Source organism: Tasmannia lanceolata, unplaced genomic scaffold (genome assembly GCF_043159265.1).
Source record: "Tasmannia lanceolata isolate RefF3 unplaced genomic scaffold, GAP_Taslan_0.1 ptg000018l, whole genome shotgun sequence".
NCBI lineage: Eukaryota > Viridiplantae > Streptophyta > Magnoliopsida > Canellales > Winteraceae > Tasmannia > Tasmannia lanceolata.
The window spans coordinates 33,231,404-33,252,449 of NW_027518695.1; positions in this window are offsets into that span (position 1 = coordinate 33,231,404).

Consider the following 21,046-nt stretch of genomic DNA (forward strand, 5'->3'; position numbering starts at 1 on the left):
CTTTATAAAACATCAATCTTTTAGACATATTAGATCCTAGAGATGGTGTCCTGGGGCTTTTAGCCAAGTTTTGAGATTAGGATGAGATGGTATTTAATCAGATATTTAGTGGCTGAATGACCATCTTTTACTGTATTTAAACCCTAGAGTTGATGTCAACGAGCTTTTAACCATGTTTTGGGATTAGAACGAGAGGGTATATAATCTTAGATTTAGTTGATGAATGATGGAGATTGAAAAAATAGAAAGTTTCTTATTTTCGAAACTTTATAAAACATACATCTTTTAGACATAGGAAACCCTAGAGATCGTGTCAAGGAGCTTTTAGCTAAGTTTTGAGATGAGAATGAGAGGGTATTGAATCTTAGATTTAGTTGTTGATGGTGAAAAGTTTCTTCTTTTACAAACTTTATAAAACATCAATCTTTTACACTTAGTAGACCCTAGAGATTGTGTCAAAGGGCTTTTAGCCAAGTTTTGAGATTTGGATTAGATGGTATTGAATCTTAGATTTAGTTGATGACCAATGCAGATTGAAGAAATAGAAATAAATTGAAAGTTTCTTCTTTATGAAACTATATAAAACATCAATCTTTTAGACAAAGGAACCCTAGATTGTGTTAAGGAGCTTTTAGCCAAATTTTTAGTTGGGGATGAGATGGTATTGAATCTAAGATATAGTTGATAAAAGATGAAGATTGAAAAAATAAAAAGCTTCTTAATTTAGAAACTTTATAAAACATAATTCTTTTAGACATAGGAGACCCTAGAGATGAGTGAAGGAGCTTTTAGCCAAGTTTTGAGCTTAGAATGAGTTGGTATTGAATCTTAGATTAAGTTGATGAAAGACCATCTTTTATGGTATTGAAACCCTAGAGATTGAGAGGGTACTGAATCTTAAATTTAGTTGATGAAGGATGGAGATTGAAAAAATTTAAAGTTTCTTATTTTATAAACTTTATAAAACATCCATCTTTCAGACATAGGAGACCCTAGAGATAGTGTAAAGGAGCTTTTAGCCAAGTTTTGAGTTGAGAATGAGAGGGTATTAAAGCTTTGATTTTGTTGCTGAGGATGGAGATTGAAAAAAAACAAAGTTTCTTATTTTAGAAACATTATAAAACATCAATCTTTTACACTTGGTAAACCCTAGAGATGTTGTCAAAGCGCTTTTTGCTAAGTTTTGAGATGAGGATTAGATAGTATTGAATCTTAGATTTAGTTGATAAATGATGGAGATTGAAAAAATAGAAAGTTTCTTATTTTAGAAACTTTATAAAACATCCATCTTTTAGACATAGGAGATCCTATAGATGGTGTGAAGGAGCTTTTAACTAAGTTTTGAGATGAGCATGAGATAGTAATGAATCTTAGAATTAGTTGATGAAGGACCATCTTTTACGGTATTGAAACCCTAGAGATGAAGTCAACGAGCTTTTAGCCAACTTTTGGGTTGAGAATGAGAGGGTATTGAATCTTAGATTTAGTTGATTAAGGATGGAGATTGAAAAGAAGAAAGTTTCTTATTTTTGAAACTTTGTAAGACATCCATCTTTTAGACGTAAGAAACCCTAGAGATGGTGTGAATGAGCTTTTAGCCAAGTTTTGAGATGAGGATGAGATGGTAACGAATCTTAGATTTAGTTGATAAAGGATGGAGATTGAAAAAATAAAAAGTTTCTTATTTTAGAAACTTTATAAAACATCTATCTTTTAGACATAAGAGACTCTAGAGACGGTGTCGAGGAACTTTTAGCGATGTTTTGGGATGAGGATGAGACGATGTTCAATCTTAGATTTAGTTGATGAAGGATGGAGTTTTAAAAAATAGAAATTTTTTATTTTAGAAACTTTAAAAAACATCCTTCTTTTAGATGTCGGAAACCCTACAGATGATGTCAACGAACTTTTAACCAAGTTTTGGGATGAGAATGAGAGGGAATTGAATCTTAGATTTAGTTGATGAATGATAGAGATTGAAAAAATAGAAAGTTTCTTATTTCTGAAATTTTATAAGACGTCCGTCTTTTAGACATATGAAACCCAAAAGATGGTGTCAAAGAGCTTTTAGCCAAGTTTTGAGATGAGGATGAGATGGTATTTAATCTTCGATTTAGTTGATGAAGGATGGAGATTGAAAAAATAGAAAGTTTCTTAGTTTAGAAACTTTACAAAACATCAATCTTTTAGACATAGGAGACTCTAGAGACAGGTGTCAAGGAGCTTTAGTAAAGTTTTATGATGAGGATGAGATGATATGGCATCTTAGATTTAGTTGATGAAGGATGGAGAGTGAAAAATAGAAAGTTTCTTATTGTGGACCCCGATCCGAGAGAGGCGGGGGACGGGCCCCCACACAAAGTCTCTCTGGATCATCCACATGAATGGAGAGCTCTACCAAGGAACTCTCGAAAGAAGTGCCCCTCACAGTATGAGTGGCGATACAAAGGGTGAGATACCTCTCGATTCGGGGACTAGCCCAGATTCGAGGCGTACCTTAAACAAAGAAGAGTCGCCATCCAAGAAAGTGGGCCAAGGATCTCATACTATGCTCTGTTGCAACGGATAACCAGAGATATAAAATAAGGTTCGTGCCTGGTTATGAATTTGGAAGGTCTGAAGAGCACCTCATCCGCCCAAGTGTAAACACCTGGTCTCTTATGCCATTTACTTAATGATTTTGAAGAGTTTTGGGCAAAAGTCATATGAAATGAGAACCAATATCTCCGAGAAGACGTCTATCTAATCATGCATGTCTCGGAGATGAATAATAATCACACATAAAAGAAATGAAATAAGTGTCACCTAGGAGTAGCTAGATTCTGAGTGACAAGCCTAAAGAGCTAGGTTATGAGTGTCATACCTAATTGGTGTCTGAGTTCTGATGTGCAGACACATGCATGCTACCGCTAAAGGTATAGGATCTGTACATGAAAGTAAGAAAACACAGCAAAACACACAACACAAATCAATTTTAAACACGACTCGACAAGGTGAATCCTAAAACTCTAATGCAGGACTTGACTCGGACCAAGATGGCCGTCCATCCCAGCTGCTCTACGTATCCCGGCCTCGGGAAGAATCGGAGTCAACGTAGTTCGATGACCTATTCTAACTACGATGCCTAACTATCTAGAATCGCTATCCTAGACTCGATCCACTAGACTCGACTGATTTTTAAAGCTTTTTACACGATTGCTTAAGTTTAGGTGAATTGTAATTTTTAGGACTTTCTATATGCCCTAACTATTGCAAGTTGATTAGCCTTAAGCTAATGCAGGTAGGTCCTACATCCTATGTGTAACTAGGCTGTGCATCCTAGAGAAAACCATGGGCTTACTATATGCTTCCTAGTCTAGCCATCGGTTCAACTAAATGTCTAACCGATCGACTCGAGGCCTCCTAACTCTAGGGACACTCACACGACATGACACACCATATCAACAAATCAGGACAGACTCCTAACTCTAAAACACCCCAAATATCTAGGACAGACTCCTAACTCTAGGGGAAGATCTTTTTGAAAAGGTCTTAAAGAATATTTGTATTTTTGGAGGTTTTAAACTGTTTATTTTTAAAGGTTTGGCTGGACTTGGGATGTGAATCCCAAGCTGCACTACGTACCTCGTGGAAGAGGATCAAGCCAACGTAGTTCGGAACAGACTTTCCTAACTACTCTGAATGACTCAAGATTCTTAAGATTTTTTGTTTTTAGATGTTTTTTGAAATTTTCAAGTGTTTTTTACTCAAGAGGACAAAAGAACATAATCATAGCTCTGCAGGGTTGGATAGCATCCTACACCTTGCAAGAGTGGATAAAAATCACATGATTTGATGAGAAGTTGGACAGAATCCTAACCACTATGATGATAAGACTAACTCCTGAAACTGAAAAACTGATTCCTAACACTAAAGGACAGACTCCTATGGTAATGACTCTGAGAAGGGCTCTAATGAGACATGACATGTCTCCTAAAACAAAAAGATAACTAGGGCCAATGAGACAAAGCCTGTCTCCTAAAAAGGTTTGAATTTTCCTACATGAGACATAGCCTGTCTCCTAAAAAGGTTTGATTTTTCAGTTGAGACACAGCTTGTCTCTCTAAAAGGGGTGTGACACTTTTACACAAGACATAGCTTGTCTCCTAAAAGGGTTTGATTTTTCTGTTGAGATACAGCTTGTCTCTCTAAAAGGAGTGCTCTAGCTAGCGCCTTCTTCGCCCTTGCAATGAATGGATTACCTAAAATGTAAGGGCATCTAAAAGATGAGAATTCTCTACCTAAAGAAGAGAGGAGAAGAACAGAGGATACTATCATAACTTGGTAAGTCTCTTTAATGATGGGCTTGATATATTTATCAAAATAAGATAAAGTCAACGGAATTTGTTATATTCACTAAAACAAAATACCCACTACATTATTTGACTATCAACCCCTATATACTAAAGAAATACTTTTGAAATATCCATAAACTAAAATATATAAAAAAAATCAGCATTATCTAACCATATGGCAACTATCATTATTGTTTCTTTCCACTTTAACTTTAACACATTACAACCAATACAATTCTATGAAAAAAAACCATAAAAAATAAAATAAAACCCTGTACGTAGCTTATTAAATATAATTATGGTAGCCTCATATGTTAACTTTTAAACTGAGATACAATTCAACACTTAGAAAGTAAGAGAAATGTAATGAGGTTTCACAGACTCACAATTACAGATTAAAGGAAAAATTCTCTTGTGGTATAATAATTTGGTGATTTAAATAAACGAGCTAGAGAGAAAGACCATACCAATTGGAATTAAATGGGACAAAAATTATGACCTTCTATAGACATAAGAATCATAAGTAGAAGTAGAAGACAGTCATAATTTTATAAACAAAGAGCTCGAACATCTAATTGGACAATGCATTTAACTTATTCCCAGACAATAAACAGCACGGCTATCAATTCATAAGCTAGATATAGCACAAATAGACAATTTGATAGTCTAGCACTCATAATCAAATTATTTCTTAGAAGACCTTTACTAGACAAATTATTTCATTAAAGACACATATACCCTCAACTCATGACAAAGCCAATAAATAGCCTCCTGTGTATGCTTGCACAAAATGATGAAGGGCTGCTATTGTTTATTGGAAACTAAATATGAATAACACTTAAACCAATGTTGTCAAACTAATCACAGGGAAGTGCTGGAATCTCACAGTCATGTATATATGCATTATTCCATTTTGACATATGAGCTATCAAGTATAATATCCTTGTATCTCTAATGTAACTTTAGACAATAAAACTTTTAAAATGACACATAGCAATAGATTCTTACAAAGAGGATAAATTGGGATATTCTAAAGACAATCATAGGCAGACCAACCTCGTCTCAAATTTCAATGATTGGTAAAAAAAAAATCATTTGTTAGAATTGAATGAGATTCTACTAGTAGGAAGGAAAATTATCTCAATTTTTCATTCAAAAAATTTAAGAACAATGGTTATAGATATCTAAAGGGGAATTAATTCAAAAGTTGAAACTATGACAACAAATATCCAACACTCATGCTCTCCTACTTTCAAGTGTGTAAATTAAAAATAAAAGAACAGCATTAAATGAACTTATTGATTCTTCAGTTTATCCCTTCAAAGCTACATGCTAAACTTTTAAAATAGTTGACATAAAAAGGAAATACACACATATCACTTCATTTTATCTCCTCTACTACTCTTCGATTTATTATGACATAAATGAATATCAATCAAAACCATTTGCTTCCATAAAGGATGACCGGCATAAATACTAATAAAGCTATACCCATTCCAAGTAGACAGTAACTCGATACTTTAATTGATACAAAACATGGCTAAACTTGTACAAAACAGGGCTGAACTTGTGCCAAAACAGGGACTGTTTTGGTTTTTATCATTTTCAAGAGAATGTTGGCTGTAATGATCAAGAGGGTGTTGCTGCCATTATCAAAATGAGAGGGTTTGACTTTCACAACCAAGTGAAGGTTACACAAGTTAAAGCCAAATGAAGGAACACATGCCATCATTCAAAATAAATATAACTGTAATTGACACATTATATCATGGATGATAGGCACACTATAATATAAAACAAAATTGTTTATACCAATAAGAGAAAATTTGATACCTTTGGACCACCATGGTAAAGTAGATAAAATTTTAGCTATCTACTTCATTTTCCTCAACTCAGCATAAAACGTGTTAGTAATTTGCTTTTCTCTTTTTTTTATAGCATTGTTGGGATTAGTAACAGGTACTCATCTCGGCTGATTTTTCACTCATTATGAGTATAGCTTACACAAAAGCATTGAACTTGTTAACATCAGAGCTAATCACATGGGACTAGCCGTGGATTTTACTCCTAAACAAAAGGCAAATATGCAACACGACAGCACAGGACAACAAGCTCATTTAGCATTTGATAATGTCCAAATTGTTTCCAAGGTTAATTTTGGAGATAGAGATATTAACATCTTAGTGCATGAGAAATCTCAAAAAAAAATCACAGACATTGACGTTTTGGATAATATTGCATAAAATACTGAGCTTGATGATGCTAATGACTTGAGGATGAATCTTAATCATTACAAAGATGTATTGACCAATTTGGGGCAACAGGTAGAAGATGACCAAAGGTTAAGGAATTTAAGCTTAAATCAAAAAATGATAGAACTGAAAGGAATTTTGGAATTTCTAGTGGCTGAAATAAATGGGAAAGACAAAGGGGTTGAAGGTGATAATGATGGGAAAAGGCGGAGATGGCGTTTGGGGATGATAGTAATTGGATTGTAAATGCAAGGTCTGATGGCGAAGGGATGAAACTAAAAATGGTGGTGATGGTTTTGAAGAAGATTTACAAGGTAATTGATGTTGGTGGTCGGAAGTCAACAATGGCAGAGAAGAATAAGATGATAAAGTGGCTGATTTCAAAGGTATGATGGTGGTTAAGCTATCATTGAGGTGAGAAGGGTAGCAATGAGGATGATAGTAGTGGTGGTAAAGAAGATGGTATTGGGTTCATTTAGGAAAGTTGAGGCCTTTGGTACACGGTTAGAGATAGAAAAAATGGGATCTGTTGTGGGATGGGGATTGTGGAGCTACTATGAAAACAAGGTAAGTGTTTAAACATGTCATTGTGTAAATATACATTAGTTTAGAACCCAACCCAATATAGTGCAAATATCAATTTCTTTCAGTGTTAATACTACACCTAGTACAGAGGAATACCCATATATATATATAGAAAAAATGTAAGACACATACCAGTTAAACACATTAATTCTCAAATAATGCCTAAAAGAAAACTGCTACATTCTACATTCATCCATTATACTTACATATGTCTGGCTTTTATTCTTCAAAGAGATGACATCAATTGATCCAAATATGCTATCCTAATATGATTTCTCTTTTCTATCCCCTTCTTTTACACCATTCAAATGATCAACTTAATAATCACAAAAATCCGAACAGAGCTAGAATTTTGGATCTAAAACCTCCACCACACCTTTCAACTATATTAATCAAATGTACAAGCCCCCAAAAATAATTGCAAAAAAAATTGGGGCTGAAAGCCAAATGAGAATGCTTTGACTAAAAGTTAAATGGCATGGGATGGGACTAGGTAAACAGAGTATATTCATTCTGGAAGAAATGAGAAAGTAAATTGAAACTAAAACAGAAAAACTAACAAGTTTACTAATCATAATTTTTTTTACTGAACTACAGGAGGATATCTAATTAAACAAATTGGAATTCTAAGGGAAAATAAAAAATAAAACAGCCATATCTTGTCCTTCTCACCAAGATTATCAAAATGAACATAAGCCAAATTTAGGAATTTTTGTACGTAACTCATAAGATCTGTATCATTACTGCAAATTCGAACTTTTAGGTTAATATGACAATAAAAAATGCTTCAATATTTCATCAAAAATAATAATAATAATAATAATGAGGTAATTACAAGGAGTCTTGAAGAAACCTAAATTCCAAAATCATAGCAATCATTATATAACATTCTCACAGAACAGAATAATATTCTTTTCAACCAATACTACCATTAACACAAATCAAAAGAAAACTCAGAATTAATTCAAAATACCTGATGAAAGTGATGATCTACTAGCTTACGATTGAAGCTAAAGAGATCAATTCTGATTTGCAATCTTGAATACGAGCCTCTCAACGGATCATCTTCTTCTCTTTCTTTCTACACTTTCAGTTTATACTCTTTCCATTTACTCTCTTTCGGTTTTTTTTATTTATCTCTTAAATCTATAACAGATCTTTCACTCCCTCCAATTCGCAGATCTGAGGTTATAGCCTAACCGAGTTGATAAAAACTCCAAATAGAAAATCAACGATCCACATTTTGATCAGAATTTGCAAACGAGTGATAAAAATGAGTAGATCTGTCCTAGAGAAAATCAGATCTAAAGCTTTGCAACACAGATTCAAAGTTTTCGAAGGTGAGTTAGGGTTTTATATTGGATCTAGGGTTCTATGAACAGATCTAAAGTTTTAATGAACAGATCTAAGATTTCGATAAACAGATCTGGGTTTTGAATATGAGAAATCAATGAATTTAAAGCAGAAATCGATCGGAGAAGAGGAAGTGCCAATGAGTAAAGATCTAATAGAAGAGGAAAAGGATGAGCTTGCCGTCAATGAGGACTAGTCGGAATCTAACTGGAATCCGGCAAGAACTTAGTTGGAGAAGATGAAACAACGATCGGAGAAAGAAGAAAATGGGAATTAGAGTTTCGAAAGAGGTGTTGAAAGCAAAATAACAGCAACTAATAGCAACTAAGGATGAAAATAAGATGATCAAGGTGAGAATCTAACCGGAGTTCTGACGATCTTGTCGGAGGGATGATCGGAGAAAAAAAGGAAAAAGGTTAGGGATTTGGGGATCTCGCTCTCATATTTCAACGATTTTTCTTTTTTTTTTCTTTTCAGCTTTGATTTTCGTATTTATAGAAAATTTTGGGAAATGATATTGGCACTACTAACTTGATGAGCATGTGGTTGCGCAAAGAAAATGATAGGCGTGCGGTTTTGAGCGTCCTATATGGCTAAGTTCAGCCCTCCCCAGGATAAACTCACCCCCCTCTTGAATTTACACTACGACATTCTCTCGGCTCGTTTGCTAGGCAAACACGCTCCGATTTCGATGAAATTTTGCAGGGACCTCGGTGGGACCCTAAGCTAACCTAGGGTGAAGTTTGGGATGCCAACTCATTGATTTGGTTGGGTTTTTGCTCAAACATGGGAGGTTTAGGGTACGGTCAAAATGGGGTGTCTACACTTATTTAATAAACTTTATAAAACATCTATCTTTTAGACATAAGAAATCCTAGAGATGATGTGAACGAGGTTTTAGCCATGCTTTGAGATGAGAATGAGAGGGTATTGAATCATAGATTTAGTTGATGAAGGATGGAGATTGAAAAAATAGAAAGTTTCATATTTTAGAAACTTTATAAAATAAGAATCTTTTAGACTTAGTAAACCCTAGAGTTGGTGTAAAGGAGCTTTTAGCCATGTTTTGAAATGAGGATGAGATGGTATTTAATCTTAGATTTAGTTGATGAATGATGGATTTTGAAAAAATTGAAAGTTTCTTATTTTAAAAACTTTATAAAAAGTCTATCTTTTACACATAGGATACCCTAAAGATGGTGTCAAAGGGCTTTTGCCAAGGTTTGAGATGAGGATGAGATGATATTGAATAATAGATTTAGTTTATAAAGGATGTAGATTGAAAAAATAGAAAGTTTCTTATTTTAGAAATTTTATAAAACATTCATCTTTTATACATAGGAGACCTTTGAGATGGTGTTAAGGGGCTTTTAGCCAAGTTTTGGGTTGATAATGAGATGGTTTTGAATCTTAGATTGAGTTGATGAAGGATGGAGATTAAAAAAATATTAAGTTTCTTATTTTAGAAAATTTGTAAAACATCCATCTTTTAGACATAGGAAACTCTAGTGATGGTGTGAAGGAGCTTTTAGCCAAGTTTTAAGAAGAGAATGACATTATATTGAATCTTACATTTAGTTGCTAGAGGATGGAGAATGAAAAAGTAGACAGTTTCTTATTTTAGAAACTTTATAAAACATCCATCTTTGAGACATAGGAGACCCTAGAGATGGTGACAAAGAGCATCTTCCCAGGTTTTGGGATGATGATGAGATCGTTTAAATCTTAGATTAAGTTGATGAAGGATGGAGATTGAAAAAATAGAAAGTTTCTTATTTTAGAAACTTCATAAAACAACATTCTTTTAGACATAGAAAATCCTAGAGATGGTGTGAAGGGGCTTTTAGCCATGTTTTGAGATGAAGATGAGATGGTATTGAATCTTAGATTTTGTTGATAAAGGATGGAGGTTGAAAAAATAAAAATTTTCTTATTTTAGAAAGTTTATAAAACATCAATCTTTTAGACATAAGAGACCCTCGAGATGGTGTGAATGAGCTTTTAGCCATGTTTTGGGATGATGATTAGATGGTATTGAATCTTAGATTTAGTTGATGAAAGATGGAGATTGAAAAAATAGAAAAGTTTTTTTTTAGAAACTTTGTAAAACGTCAATTGTTTAGTGTAGACACCCCATTTTGACCGTGCCCTAAACCTTCCAATTTTATGTAAAACCCCATCAAATGATTGAACTAGGGTCTCAAAATTCACCCTAAGCTAGGGTAAGATTCTACCAAGGTCCCTGTAAAATTTCGTCGAATTCCGAGCGCGTTTGCCTAGCGAACAATCCGAAAAAGTGTCTGTAGTGTAACAGGAAAAGGGGGGCGAATTATCCTGGATGGTTTCGAGCCTAACCCGAATAGGACAAAAAATGCGGGCGCGCCTTATCAAAAATCCGCGCGCCCATCAATTGATGTTGTTGATATCAATCCCCCAAATTTCTCTATAAATACGAATTTAGGTCTTTTTCTAAATAAAAAAAAAAGAGTAAATCCGTGAGAAAAGAGGAGAGGGAAGCTCTGCGATCTCGACACCATACCTTTTCTGATCATTCTCCGGTTTAGCTCCGGCCAGGTCCGATCAAGAAATTTCTTCTTATTTTTTCTCTCTAATTCTCCTTTGAATCTATTGATTTTTCTTTCAAAACCGCAGATCATTCTCCATATTTTCTGGACATTTTCTCCGATCGCACCTCCGGCCAAAATCCGGTCATTCCTCTGGTCAGCCATACTCTTAGCTTCTTCTTCAGACTATTTTTCTCCATTTATAAGCTATTTCATCATTAGTTTCTTCCTTTGCTTCATTCGAACCCTAAGAACTTTTAGATCTGAGAAATCAAAAAGGGGATCTAAGGTTTTTTGTAAGCAGAGAGAGCGAGAGAGGGAAAAAGAGAGTGATGTTAGGATTTCATTTTCATTTCTCCGATCATCTTCCCCGGTGACCTCGTCGGAGCTCCGGCAAGTCGATTTCTCTTACTATTCTTGTTTTTTTTTCTCCTTTTAAATTCATCTCCTGCACTAATTTTTGAGCCAAAGATCTGTTGATTAACAGAGATCTTATATTTCTTCAACCGAAACCCTAACCTGTTGTGCTTTCTTCCCAGGTGATCCTTACTTTTCCGGCTATTTTTCCGTAATTCTTGCTGGAATTTGTAACGATCTTCTATTCTCTAATTTTCTTGTCATCCTATTAGACCATCGGCCATCATACTATATCAGATCTGTTGTTTTTCTTATTAGAAACCTGAGATTTGCTTATCTGCTATTTGTTAAATTTGTGAGGATCTGAAAAGAGGTAAAAAGGAAGGAAAGCTTATAATGAGAAAGAGACAGAGAAGGATCAAGAATTCAGGTTTGGATCATCACCTATTCAGTAGTATTGCCCAAGGAAAGCTAATGAAAAGTCAACTGCATTGTTTAAAGTAATTCAGCTAAAAGGTATGATCTTTTCTTTCAATTTTTTATTATTATTCCCTTGAAAGTATCTCATATTCTCTGTTTTTTATTATTGCTGGATTGTTCCTTGAGAATCGTGAGGGTTTTGATTGATTATATTCGTAAAATTAGTCCAAGGTGAATTCGTTTGTAAGAGAGGATGCATTGAATCATATTTCTTATTACACCTATATGACTGTAGAAATAGGGTTTATCATTTAAAAAGCATCTTTTCACTACAAAGCTTATTTATCTCATTTCAAGATAAAAAAAAGGGAAGAAGAGAGAAGATAAATGATATGGCTAGGTGTTCTTTCCGGATGCGTATTACTCCATAATGTTGCTGAATTTAGAGATGTAATGGAATTGATTTGCATTGAAAATTTCGGAACTAAATGCTTTAAAGTTCTTATGGTGCAAATGAATAACTACTTTCTGTATTAGTGCTGTTGGTTTTCGTGAGAACATGTAAATTGTTGTTATGGTGTTGTTAGTTTCCGCCTAGGCATGTCAATCCTTGCTTAATTATTGGTCTAATAGCAACCCTCCTTTGGTGTTGGATCATGAAAAGGTTCATAGCAGCCCTTCCAATGTTGTTATAGTAATGTCTATAGTACCTTTTCCTCTTCTTATGTTTATAGCAGCTCATCCCTTAATTGCTGAGTCATGGTAATGCTTATAACAATTCTCTTGGTTACATGAAGTCAAGGTGATTCTATTTTGATTGTCAACAATGTCAATTTTGGGAATGTCCATATCAATATTAGCAGGTTTTTTTTTTTTTTAATGTGATGACTATATAAGTGCATTTCGTTCTTTCATTTTGTCTAAATTAATTTCTGAAGTTTTCAAAAAAAATTCTTTGTGAAGGTGAAATATTTGTCACAACAGAGCATGGCCTTTGGTTCTGTGGTTAGTTATTGATGTCATTTTTTATGTTTGATAAGTGGTACGAGATCAGCACTTATGTTTTAAACACTTGAGTGTTGAAAATTCAATTCAAACAGGTGAACAAAAGGGATTTTCATTTATAAAATTTTGATAAATCTTGACTTGTGATTCAATTCTACATAGATTCTAGATTTTACTACAAATAGCGTGCCTTAAAGGGCGATGAAGGCGCTAGCTCAAGCCCGTATTTAGAGGGACATACCATGTCATGGTAGTACCCCCTGTCTTCTTTCTTCTTTTCTCTATAGAAACTTTTCTAATCTTTTAGATAGCCTTTAGTCATCATATCCCTTCTTATTGCAAGGGCGATAAAAGAGTCATCCCAAGCCCATCCTTTAAGGGGACTTACTTAGTCTCATCAGTACCCCTCTTCCTTCTTATTCTTTATAAAGACTAAACTTAGTCTTTTAGATGTTTTTCTTTAATTGTTCATTGATTCCCTTGTCATTGCAAGACAAGGGCGATGAAGGTGTTAGCCCAAGCCCATCATTAGGAGACTTGCTTAGTCTAAGTAGCACTCCCCTCTTTACTTAAAAGACTTGTCCAGGCTTTTAAGTGTGTATCCCTTGTATATTAGAAACCCATTCATTGCACGGGCAATGATAAGGGCAATGGAGCGCATCTCTGTGTTTAGGAGACTTGCCTAGTCTCACTAGCACCCTTCTTATCTCCTCTTCTTTTAGGAGACTAGCCTAGTCTCGTTGGCACCTCCCCTCTTAGGGTTGTGCATTAGGAGTCAGTCCTTTAGCATAGGATGTCAATCCTTAGCCAGAGAGTCAGTCTTTCAAGAGTCTCTCCTATCATCATAGGGGTTAGGATTCTGTACAACCTCTCATCAAATCATGTGTTTTTCTATCCGCTCCTGCAAGGTATAGGATGCTGTCCAACCCTTGCAGAGTTGTTATTCTGTTTTTTTCCCCCTCGCAAAGCATAGGATGCTGTCCAACCTTTGCGGGATATTCAGGAGTCTATCCTCCCCTTATGATGATAGGATTTTGTCCTCTGATGTCAAAAACTCAAAAACATTCAAAAATTTCAAAAACATCAAAATATCTGAAAAATCCAAAAATCTCAAAAATCTTGAGTCATTAGGAGAGTAGTTAGGAATTCTGTCCGAACTACGTTGGCTTGATCCCTATCCACAGAGTACGTAGTGCAGCTTGGGATTCACATCCCAAGTCCAGCCAAATCTTTAAAAATAAACATTTCAAACTTTCCAAAAATACAAAAAAAAATATTCAAAACCTTTTCAAAAATATCTTTCTCCTAGAGTTAGGAGTCTGTCTTAGCTGTTTGGGGTTTTTTAGAGTTAGGAGTCTGTCCTGATTTATTGATATGGTGTGTCCAGTCGTGTGAGTGTCCCTAGAGTTAGGAGGCCTCAAGTTGATCGGTTAGACATTTAGTCGAACCGATGGCTAGACTAAGAAGCATATAGTCAGTCCAGAGTTTTCTTTATGATGCACAACCTAGTTACACATAGGATGTAGGGCCCATCTGCATTAGTTTAAGGCTAATCAACTTGCATTAGTTAGGGCATATAGAGAGTCCTAAAAATTACAATTCACTTGAACGTAAGCAATTGTGCAAAAAGCTTTAAAAATCAGTTGAGTCTAGTGGATCGAGTCTAGGATAGCGATTCTAGGTGGTTAGGCATCATAGTTTAGAATAGGTCATCGAACTACGTTGACTCCGATTCTTCTCGAGGCCGGGATACGTAGAGCAGCTGGGATGGACGACCATCTTGGTCCGAGTCAATGCATTAGAGTTTTAGGATTCATTTTATCCAGTTATGTTTAGAGTTGATTTATGTTGTATGTTTTGCTGTGTTTTCTTACTTTCATGTACAGATCCTATACCTTTAGCTGTAGCATGCATGTGTTTGCACACCAGAACTCAGACACCAATTAGGTATGACATTCATAACCTAGCTATTATTAGGCGACACTTCTTTCATTTCTTTTATGTGTGCTTATTATTCATCTCCGAGACATGCATGATTAGATAGACGTCTTCTCGGAGATATTCGTTCCCATTTCATATGACTTTCGCCCAAAACTCTTCAAAATTATTAAGTAAATGGCATAAGAGACCAGGTGTTTGCACTTGGGCGGATGAGGTGCTCTTTAGACCTTCCGAATTCGTAACCAGGCACGAACTTTCTTTTATATCTCTGGTTATCCGTTGCAACAAAGCATAGTATGGGATCCTTGGCCCACTTCCTTGGATGGCAACTCTTCTTTGTTTAAGGTACGCCTCGAATCTGGGCTAGTCCCTGAATCGAGAGGTATCTCACCTTTGTATCGCCATTCATGCTGTGAGGGGCACATTTCTTTCGAGAGTTCCTTGGTAGAGCTCTCCATTCACGCGGATGATCCTGAGACCTAGCGTGGGGGCTCGTTCCCCGCCTCTCTCTCAGATCCGGGTCCACAGGCTGACGACTCTGCTGGGGAATCTTCTTTCAAGATATTGCCTAACTCTGTTAAAATGCCATTTTTTTTTAGAAACTTTGTAAAACGTCCATTGTTTAGACATAGGAAACCCTAGAGATTGTATCAAGGAGCTTTTAGCCAAGTTCTGAGATGAGGATAAGATGATATTGAATCTTAGATTTAGTTGGTGAAAGTTGGAGATTTTAAAAATAGTAAGTTTCTTATTTTAGAAACTTTATAAAACATCAATCTTTTACCCTTAGTAAACCCTAGAGAAAGTGACAGGGAAGCTGGCCATGTTTTGGGATGAGGATGAGATGGATAAAAACTCCTTGACACCATCTCTAGTGTTTCCTATGTCTAAAAGATGAATATTTTATAAAGTTTCTCAAATCAGAAACTTTCTGTCTTTTCAATATCCATCCTTCATCCACTAAATCTAAGATTCAGTACCCTCTCATTCTCATCCCAAAACTTGGCTAAAAGCTCGTTGACATCATCTCTAGGGTTTTAATACCATAAAAGATGGATGTTTTATAAAGTTTCTAAAATAAGAAACTTTCTATTTTGTGAATCTCCATCCTTCATCAACTAAATCTAAGATTCAATACCATCTCATCATCATCCCAAAACTTTGCTAAAAGCACATCAACTAAATCTAAGATTCAATACCATCTCATCCTCTTCTCAAAAGTTGGCAAAAAGCTTCTTCACACCATCTCTAAGGTTTCCTATATATAAATGATGGATGTTTTATAAAGTTTCTAAAATTAGTAACTTTATATTTTTTCAATCTCCATCATTCATCAACTCAATCTAAGTTTCAATAACATCTAATCCTTATATCAAAACTTGGCTAAAAGCTCCTTGACACCATCTAGAGCGTTTCCTATGTCATGGATATTTTATAAAGTTTCTAAGATTAGAAACTTTCTGTTTTTCAATCTCCATCTTTCATCAACTAAATCTAAGATTCAATACCATATCATCCTCGTATCAAAACATGGCGAAAAGCTCCTTGACACCATCTCCTAGAGTTTCATATGTCTAAAATATAGATTTTCTATAAAGTTTCTAAAATAAGAAACTATTTATTTTTTCGCCATCCTTATTCAAGTAACTTTAAGATTCAATACAATCGCTAATTCATTCCAAAACATGGCTCAAACCTCCTTGACACCATCTCTAGGGTTTCCTATGTCTAAAAGGTAGATGTTTTTTAAAGTTTCTAAAATTAGAAACTTTCTATTTTTTCAATCTCCATTTTCAATCAACTAAATCAAAGATTCAAAATCATCTTATCTTCATCCCATAACATGGATAAAAGCTCCTTGACACCATCTATAGGGTCTATTATGTCTAAAAGATGGATGTTTTATAAAGTTTCTAAAATAAGAAATTTTCTATTTTTTCAATCTCCATCTTTTATCAACTAAATCTAAGATTCATTACCTTCTTATTCTCATCTCAAAACTTGGCTAAAAGCTTGTTGACATCATCTGTAGAGTTTCAATAGGATAGAAGATCAGTCTAAAAGCTCCTTCACAGCATCTCTACGATTTACTAGGTGTAAAAGATTGATGTTTTATAAAGTTTCTAAAATACGAAACTCTCAATTTTTTCAATCTCCATCTCTAGGGCTTACTAAGTGTACAAGATTGATATTTTATAAAGTTTCTAAAGTAAGAAACTTTTTTATTTTTTCAATCTCCATCCTTCAGCAATTAAATCCAAGATTCAGTGCCCTCTCATTCTCCTCTCAAAACTTGGCTCAAAGCTCCTCGACACCATCTCTAGGGTTTCCTATGTCTAAAAGATGAATGTTTTGTAAAGTTTTTAAAATAAGAAACTTTCTATTTCTTCAATCTCAATCCTTCATCAACTAATTCTAAGATTCAGTACCCTCTCATGCCCATCTTAAAACTTGGCTAAAAGCTCCTTGACACTTTCTCTAAGGTTTCCTATGTCTAAAAGATTGATGTGTAATAAAGTTTCTATATTAAGAAACTTTCTACTTTTTCAAGCTCCATCATGCGCCAACTAAATCTAAGATTGAATATCATCTCATCCTCACCTCAAAACTTGGCTAAAAGCTCATTCACAGCTTCTCTAGGGTTTTCTATGTCTAAAAGATGAATGTTTATAAAGTTTCTAAAATCAGAAACTTTCTGTTTTTTCATTCTCCATCCTTCATCAACTAAATTTAAGATTCATTACCATTGGATCCTCATCTCAAAAGTTGGCTAAAAGCTTTTTGACACAATTTCTAGGGTTTTATAAGTTTAAAAGATAGATGTTTTATAAAGTTTAAGGATTCTTGCGGTTCCGGAGGATCCAGCTACAGGAGAACCAGGAACGGGGAGCTCTCCCCCTTTTTTCTTTTGTTTCATTTCTTCTGGAACAATCACAAACACTTTTTTGATTATGGATCTACTACCAGAAATTCAATGCGTAATCTCAGCATTCAATGTGTATTCCTGAATAATCTCATTTTTCAATTATTCAACCATTTCATTTTTCCCCAACCTTCATCGACTAAATCTAAGAATAAATATCATCGCTAACTCATAATGAAACTTGGCTCAGAGCTACTTCACACCATTTCTAGGGTTTCCTAAGTGTAAAAGATTGGTGTTTTACAAAGTTTCTAAAATAAGAAACTTTTTATTTTTTCAATCTCTATCATTCAACAAATAAATCTAAGATTCAATACCGTCTCATTCTTATCCCAAAACTTGGCTAAAAGCTCCTTCACTCCATCTCATCCTCATCCCAAAACTTGGCTAAAAGCTCTTTGACACCATCTCTTGGGTTTCCTATGTCTAAAAGATGGATGTTTTTTAAAGTTCCAAAAATAAGAAACTTTATTTTTTTCCAATCTCCATCCTTCATCATCTCAATCTAAGATTCAGTATAATCTAATCCTCATATCAAAACTTGTCTAAAAGCTCCTTGACACCATCTAGAGGGTTTCCTATGTCTAAAAGATCGTTGTTTTATAAAGTTTCTAAGATCAGAAACTTTTTGTTTTTCGATCTTCATCCTTCATCAACTAAATCTAAGATTCAATACCATCTAAGGGTGGACATGGGTCGGTTCGGTTCGGTTTTGGGGTATCCCCATAACCGAACCGATCCCCTATCGGTTCCCAAATTTGGGAACCGGAACCGAACCATGGTTCCACAGAACCGAACCGAACCAGAACCGAACTCGATCGGTTCGGTTCGGTTCGGTTCTGGGTTTACCCAAATCACAGTGCAAAAAGTGCTAAATTGAAAATCCAAGAATTCAATCCGGATCCAAAGAGCAATGCAAAATGGGTTGCAAATGTGAGAAATCCAAATCAAAATCTTCTCGGCAACCAAAAATAAGAGGGCCCAAGTAAATCTTCTCGGCATCCAAAAATCTTCGTTTGATTAAGGCCCTGTTCATAATGTTTAGGCCCTGTTCTTTTGAACTGATTAAAGGACTCACATTTGATTCTCAAAATCCAATAATAATAGGACCCAAATAATCGTAGGGCTCACAAGTCACAACCGAACCGAATCACATTCGATTTTCAAAATCCAAAACAAACAGGCCCAAGTAATCACCCCTTTCATGTTTTTTGTGAGAAAAAAAACATAAAAGAAATAGAAAAAATCCATACCTTGCAATGAAAGAGAAAAAAGCAGTGGGCTTTCTTGTTCTTCTTCTCTTTAAATCTTAATGCTTGAATAGTTGAAGGCAGAGACATGGGAAGGGAGACAAAGTGAGATGAGATCTAGGGTTTTCTTTTCACCTCTTTAGCAAATAGCAATCTAGGGTTTGAAAATTGATGACAAAGGCAGAGACAGCAGGACTCTTTATTCCTTGCTTTTAGTTCTTTTGATAAGAAAAGGAATGGCCTTGATGACAAATAAAAAAGACTGGGTCGTGGCCCAAAAAAATGCTATGGCTCACTGGTGTTTGTGTTAGAGATAATGACGCGAAAGAGATTCTCTTGATATTTTCTTTCCTGTAGATGCAGGCCTAATGTATATCTTGATTCTTTGTTTTCAGTTATCTAAGTTAAAAGCTAAAACCTTTATTAGTTTTTTATTCGGTAAAAATGAAAAAGTCAAAACATTAAAATAAAGCGGTGGAGGGGGGGGGGGTGATTTTATCCGTCTGGGAGGGAACATCACTGCCCTTTCTAAAATTTTTGTCAAATGTTACTTTTTTAAAATATAAAGAACTGTGAACCGGACTGGTTCGGTTCGGTTCGGTTCTGGGTCCCAAGACCCCAAACCAAGAACCGAACCGGCTAATGTCGGTTCCCAAAAAATGGAACCGGAATCGAACCACAAAAATTTAGAACCGAACCGAACCAAATAGGCCGGTTCGGTTCGGTTCTTCGGGTTAGACCCGAACCATGTCCACCCCTAATACCATCTCATTCTAATTTCGAAACTTAGCTAAAAGCACATTGACACCATCTCGTATGGTTTCATATGTTTAAAAGATAGATGTTTTATAAAAATTCTAAAATAAGAAACTCTTTATTTTTTCGCCATCCTTAATCAACTAAATTTAAGATTCAATACCATCGCTAACTCATCCCAAAACTTGGCTTAATGCTCCTTCACACCATCTCTAGGGTTTCCTATGTCTAAAAGATGAATGTTTTGTAAAGTTTCTAAAATAAGAAACTTTCTATTTCTTCAATCTCCATCCTTCATCAACTAAATCTAAGATTCAACTTTATCTCTTCCTCATCCCAAAACTTGGCTAAAAGCTCCTTAACACTATCTTTAGGGTTTCTTATGTCTAAAAGATGGATGTCTTATAAAGTTTCTAAATTAAGAAACTTTTTATTTTTTCAATCTCCATTATGTGTTAACTAAATCTAATATTCAACGTTATCTCGTCATAATCTCAAAACTTGGCTAAAAGCACATTGACAGCATCTGTTCGGTTTTCTATGTCTAAAAAATGTATGTTATATAAAGTTTCTAAAATTAGAAACTTTCTATTTTTTCAATTCTCATCATCAACCTAAAACTTGGTTAAAAGCTCATTGACACCATCTATAAGCTTTCTTATGTCTAAAAGATGAATGTTTTGTAAAGTTTCTAAAATAAGAAACTATCTATTTCTTCAATCTCAATCATTGATCAACTAATTCAAAGATTGAATACCATCTCATCCCCATCCTAAAACTTGGCTAAAAGCTCATTGACATTTTCTCTAGGGTTTCCTCTGTTTAAAAGATGGATGTCTTATAAAGTTTCTAAATTATGAAACTTTTTATTTTTTCAATCTCCATCATGCGTCAACTAAATCTAAGATTCAATATCATCTCATCCTCATCTCAAAACTTCGCTAAAAACGCATTGACAACATCTCTATGATTTTCTATTTCTAAAAGATGGAGGTTTTATATAGTTTCTAAAATTAGAAACTTTCTATTTTTTTCATTCTCCATCCTTCATCAACTAAATTTAAGATTCATTACCATCGCATCCTCAACAACTAAACCGGGCGACCGCGAGATGCTTAGTGGAATGTCAACACATCTCGAAATTTATCGGGCCGGTCGGCAGACAGCGAAAAGTTTTTAGGAAAAATGAATTTTAGAAATATTAAGCCCAAGGCGGGCGACCGCGAAGATCCGGTCGACCGCGTAACCTTTTTAAGCCAAAATATTTCTAAAACAGTAAGCTATCGGCGGGCGACCGCGACCACCT